The sequence below is a fragment of the Temnothorax longispinosus genome, chromosome 7 (genome assembly GCF_030848805.1).
Source record: "Temnothorax longispinosus isolate EJ_2023e chromosome 7, Tlon_JGU_v1, whole genome shotgun sequence".
NCBI classification, from domain to species: Eukaryota; Metazoa; Arthropoda; class Insecta; order Hymenoptera; family Formicidae; genus Temnothorax; species Temnothorax longispinosus.
Window position 1 is genome coordinate 8,606,390 of NC_092364.1, and position 5,602 is coordinate 8,611,991.

The window sequence follows — 5,602 nt, forward strand, 5'->3', positions numbered from 1 at the left end:
AGTGTCGGAAACGATAGCCTGCCGGGGTCGCGCCGGTTCCCCGCGCCTGCGCTGTAGCGTGTCGCTCGACCGGATTGCCGATCCTAGCGCTTCCTGCGCCTAGGCCGCACGTGCGCCGCTCTTTCCGGGGGCGCCACTCCCATTCCAGGGCGCTCTCGTCGGCGCCTCAGCTTCTCGCGCGCCTCCCCTTCCGGCGGCGCCGCTGCAATTACCTCCGATTCGGCGCGGGCTTTTCGATTCAACCGGCTGTCCGGGCCGCGATGATCGAGTCGGCGTTCGGGGTCAGGCTGGCCGGGCCTCGGCCCCGTCTGCCGGCATCCCCCTCGGGGTGACGGCCCCAGGGCTGTGCCATTCCCTGGGCCGCTCCTCGGCACCCTTGTCCTACTGGCATTTCGCTCGGGGGTGATCCGGGGTCTTCCTGATCGTTATACTGCCGCTGTTACGACCGAGTGCGGGGTGAACTCCGGCCGGCGACGCTCATGCACTTGCGGGGAGGTCCGGGCGATCCGACTTCCAGCCATGTCCCCTGGCCGTCTCCTTAATCCTCTGCCCTTCCTCGTTGCGGCCCCCGGCCGTTACAGATGGAGTCCGGTCACCACCGGCAATCCCTTAAAACTTAACATCTAATTAGACCAATCGATATACGCAACCGCCCTCCTCTCGCTCTAACGAGGAGGCACCCCCGAATTCCCCTCGGCCGAGCCCGTTCGGGAAGGAGACGCGACTTGTCACGTCACACAGTGTTACCAACTAATTTCAGGTTCTATGAAGTGGTGTATGTCCGTACACACACCACTGAATTGCTCACACGGACGCACGGTAGAGAGACATATGCTATAGACGCGGCAACGCCGCGTCTTGGATTCTTTAGCAATACGGCCTGAACCTGAAAATGCTTTCTGGCCGTCCGTAGCAGAAGGCAGTAACGTATCAAGGCTGATAAGCACCCGCTTTTTATAAATTACATATATTCTTATGTGCGTATATATATATAATATGTATCTAATTATTATGTGTATGTTTATAATTGTCTGATGACAAATAATAACAGTAGCACAATTGAGAATGTGAATTAGTATACATAGTATATATTGACGCGGGTACTTATTAGACTTGGCAATTTACTGCATTTCTTGCACCTCAAATAATTTTTTTCTTGTAATGTAAATGAATGATGTAAAACTATTTCAAAGGATCTATCCATTCTTGATGGGGTAAAATAATAACTTCTATAACAAATGCAATAAATATTAAATTTATATAGTATTGATTTATATAACTAATTTTATTCTGTCTTTACATAAAAAAATATACACTCAGTCTTAGCATCAGAGTGGAGAGTAACGCAGCTGATGAACAGTATAGATAACAAACTGAATAAAAATCTTAATTATTATAACATAATGATATTAATAATTAAGATTTTTATTCAGTTTGTTAATTATCTATAACTGCATAACGTGCAGTTTACGCCGAAGCGGCTGTTTTAACGCGAGCGATATGTTTCGTCGACGGATGATTAGCTAATTATGATTGTATACAGAATACTGGATATTTGCGTAAAGTATCGTTGCCTCACGAATAAAGTCGAAGGACCGTCGAGAAGAGGAAGCTCGCAGTGCTTTCATTTCCCTTCCGAGTGCGCTTCAATCTTTTATCCGTTTTCGCCCTCGTTTTCGTTTCCATTGTTAGTATGCGACAGCCGTTACTGCACTCCATGAAGAGTATCATTGCTTTGTCGAATAATACATAAGCAAAAGAGATGTCTTTCCTTGTGCTTAGAAATCCAAACAGATTTGATTTCGAGAATCATAAAGAAATTGTATTGTGTTACTTTTCTTTCCATCGCGGCGAGTACCTAATCGTTTTTATACATTTATAGTTTACAAGTATACATAGTACTTGAAAAGAAAGAAAAAAGGTGATCGTCGCGTTTTTTTTTCACAGAGACGGGCAAACGTGTAACTGTGTTCACGTTGCCCGACTAATGCCGGGATTACGATGAATTTAACGTAACGGAACGCGACGGACGCGAAGTAACGTAACGTGAACTTATGCCGGGATTACGATGAATTTAACGTAACGGGACGCGACGGACGCGAAGTAACGTAACGTGAACTTAAGAAATTACGATCGCCGTAACGTGAAGCAGCGTGCATTTCAGAAATGATTTGACAGCTTGGTGTGAATAGAAGGTTAGAAATTCACGCTGCTTCACGTTACGGCGATCGTAATTTCTTAAGTTCACGTTACGTTACTTCGCGTCCGTCGCGTTCCGTTACGTTAAATTCATCGTAATCCCGGCATTAAGAAATTACGATCGCTGTAACGTGAAGCAGCGTGCATTTGAAAAATGATTTGACAGCGTGGTGTGAATAGAAGATTTGTTGTCATTCTCGTTGGTAGTTCCTGCTTGGTAATTCCAAATGAATTCTGCTATGAGGCATTATCAGTATTTAAACTTAATTTTGGCCGGATATTTGTATCTTCAACTGCGGAAGAAGAAACGAGTACGAACCGTTGGTGTGAGAGAGATTTTTCGGAGAAGAACCCAGTTTGGTGATGGACATAATTTACTTGAAGAACTCCGTTTTCGTGATCTACACTTTTTTTTTATTTACACAAGGATGAATGTCGAAAGGTAAGATTTAATGATTGTCTAGTAACTAGTAACTAGTAACTAGACAATCATTAAATCTTACCTTTCGACATTCATCCTTGTGTAAATAAAAAAAAAGTGTAGATCACGAAAACGGAGTTCTTCAAGTAAATTATGTCCATCACCAAACTGGGTTCTTCTCCGAAAAATCTCTCTCACACCAACGATTCGTACTCGTTTCTTCTTCCGCAGTTGAAGATACAAATATCCGGCCAAAATTAAGTTTAAATACTGATAATGCCTCATCAGAATTCATTTGGAATTACCAAGCAGGAACTACCAACGAGAATGACAACAAATCTTCTATTCACACCACGCTGTCAAATCATTTTTCAAATGCACACTGCTTCACGTTACGGCGATCGTAATTTCTTAAGTTCACGTTACGTTACTTCGCGTCCGTCGCGTTCCGTTACGTTAAATTCATCGTAATCCCGGCATTAGTTTTTATCCATCGGGACTTTAGGATGCCGCGAATGCTGATATCAAGAATAATTATGATTTATCTTAGTGGAGTACGTACATCTTTTCGGCTTAGAAACGAAGACGATGACGATCAAACGAACGTTTCCGTTCTTGTCCCAAAATTGTTTTCGTTTTCTCTTGTAGCGAACGTTTCGAGGAATTTGCTTACGACGGTTCGTTAGCATATGTCTCGCGGTAATTAACGATTATACGGAGCCGTCATATTTTCCACAACGCGTCGGGAAAAAATTGAATGGTTTCTATATGTATTCAGAGAATGTTGATTCATCATATTATTCTTTCAAACTTGCTTCCTCCTTTTAAAAATTTACACCAAGAGAAACTTTTGTTACGTATTACTTTATATTGATTTTTTTTAACATCTTTATTTTTTAAAAAGGAAACGAAAACTGTAGAAGAAAATTATTAAACTTATCTTTATCGTGTTGGAAATTCATTCAATTTTATCGCTACGTGTCTTAACTTCTCTTGTTAAAAACAAAAACTAATTTATAGCTTTATGATTTTACATATAATTGTTAAATTTCAGTTTTGTCAGATGCGATTTGTGCGAGCTTATTTCGTGGAGCAAATATTTTGTTGCGTTTTCGAGAAAGTGTTTATCCGATCATTAGCGAAGCGACGCGATGCATTTATATTCGATCACGAGGGACTATGCGCAAATTTTTGCATTGTTTGCGGATTTTATAACTTTATTGACAAATATAAGATCTAAGATCTTTCGCATAACTGATTTACGATTAAACTTGCGCTTTATTGAGGCTCAGATGTACACCCGTCTGTATCACGTCAATAAAAATCTGGCAGCAAAACGTGTATGAATTCATTCGTTTAGCAAAGGATGCGCGTTGACCTTAGAAGCGCACGTTGGAATTTCATCCGGAGGGAAAAAACTTTGTCGCGTTTTTTTAATCTTTCTGATTCTCAAAATAAATTCTTCGTGTATATTTTTTTGTGCTCATAATATTATTTGATTTTTGTAGATTAATTTTCTTTTCATGAAATATATTTTGGCAACTATGCCGTCTATAGAAAGAAATCTGTCGGACCTGTGCTAACTCGGACCACGTGCGTTTCTGACGTTTAGATATTAGTGAAATTCGGTTAGTGATTGAATTCTCTTAGAAAACAAAAAAATGACCTATCTCGTTTTTTGATAGAAATTCGATAGAAATTCGATAGAGATGCTAAATACTAATTTATTAGGCGCGTTCGGGAAGACGCTATAAGTGCTATTTGCTTATTTTATCCTTGTTTTACACCTGATGAGCGATAAAGATAGAATGATGCAATAGCGCTAATAACGCGCTTCCCGAACGGTCCTTTTCAGGGCCATAATAATGTGCAAAATCCGATCGCGCAACCTTCTTGCGGTGCACATTGGATAACGCTAATCCCGACGGTTCATACTGTTATTACTGTTATTCATCAATACATTAGGTTATTAGGTTTTATGGGTTATGCAATACACACACAAACACACACAATCATTATTCTGAAAGCTGAATGGGTGAAATCATCTGTGATCGCACGATAAAATATCCATTTTTGAGGTCTCCTGGAGCAAAAATTCTGCTTTAAAGAGAGTTGTTGCCATGAGAACTTTTGATCAAGATGACATGAACAACATTTTCCCAAAGTTTCAGACAAATTCGCCGAGAACCCATTTCCATAGGTTTTTGTGCGGGGTTCTTTTTGACAAAAACTTTTGATTTACAAAAAACACGTACTGATCGATTTTCTCCAAAATTTTTTGTAAAAAACTCATCGATTCCACAACTTTTAAGCCTAAATTTATAATGAGATAATCACGGGATCTATTTTTTTTTATTTTTTAATTTCCATCTTTTATTTATCCGTGCTGAAAAATATTTGAAAAGAAAAAATAATTTACACAGGAACTACTATTAATAATTATCTGAGACATAGTGATTACTAAATAGTTTACAAATTGATTTCAGGAAAAAATACAGTTGAATTAAAGCGTTTATTATGTTTGATAAATTTTTTTTATTAAAAGTAGCGTTTATTTTCTTACACGTTTAAATATTTTAAAACTTCGAGATTCAACAGATGATGAAAATTGTTTAAATCTCAAAGTGCCTTCTCCGTCTGGAATTACACAATGATATTTCTGCGTTCCTGTTATTGTCTTAGCTGTAATATATCGCTTGTCTAATGATTCTTTGCTCTGAATATAATCTTCGTTAGAGAAGAATTGCGCATATTCTTCCAATTTTACCATACTAAGTGTACGCTACCCAGTGTACTAAGAGAGAGAGAGAGAGACAGCAATGAGAGAGGGAGAGAGGGAGGGAGGGAGGGAGGAAGAGAGAGAGAGAGAGAGAGATTGATTGATTGATTGATTGATTGATAGATTTATTATGCCCGAGCAATGGCTAAGGGGCAAAAGTGTATAAATGTAGTTATAAACATAATTATAAGCTCTCAACAAAA

The 5,602-nt window shown here is 39.6% G+C and overlaps 1 protein-coding gene across 1 annotated transcript in view; it reads right to left on the reverse strand.

The window, feature by feature from the left end:
• Positions 1–5,602, reverse strand: part of LOC139815808 (uncharacterized) — a 111,326-nt gene that overhangs the window by 60,678 nt on the left and 45,046 nt on the right. The window lies entirely within an intron of this gene.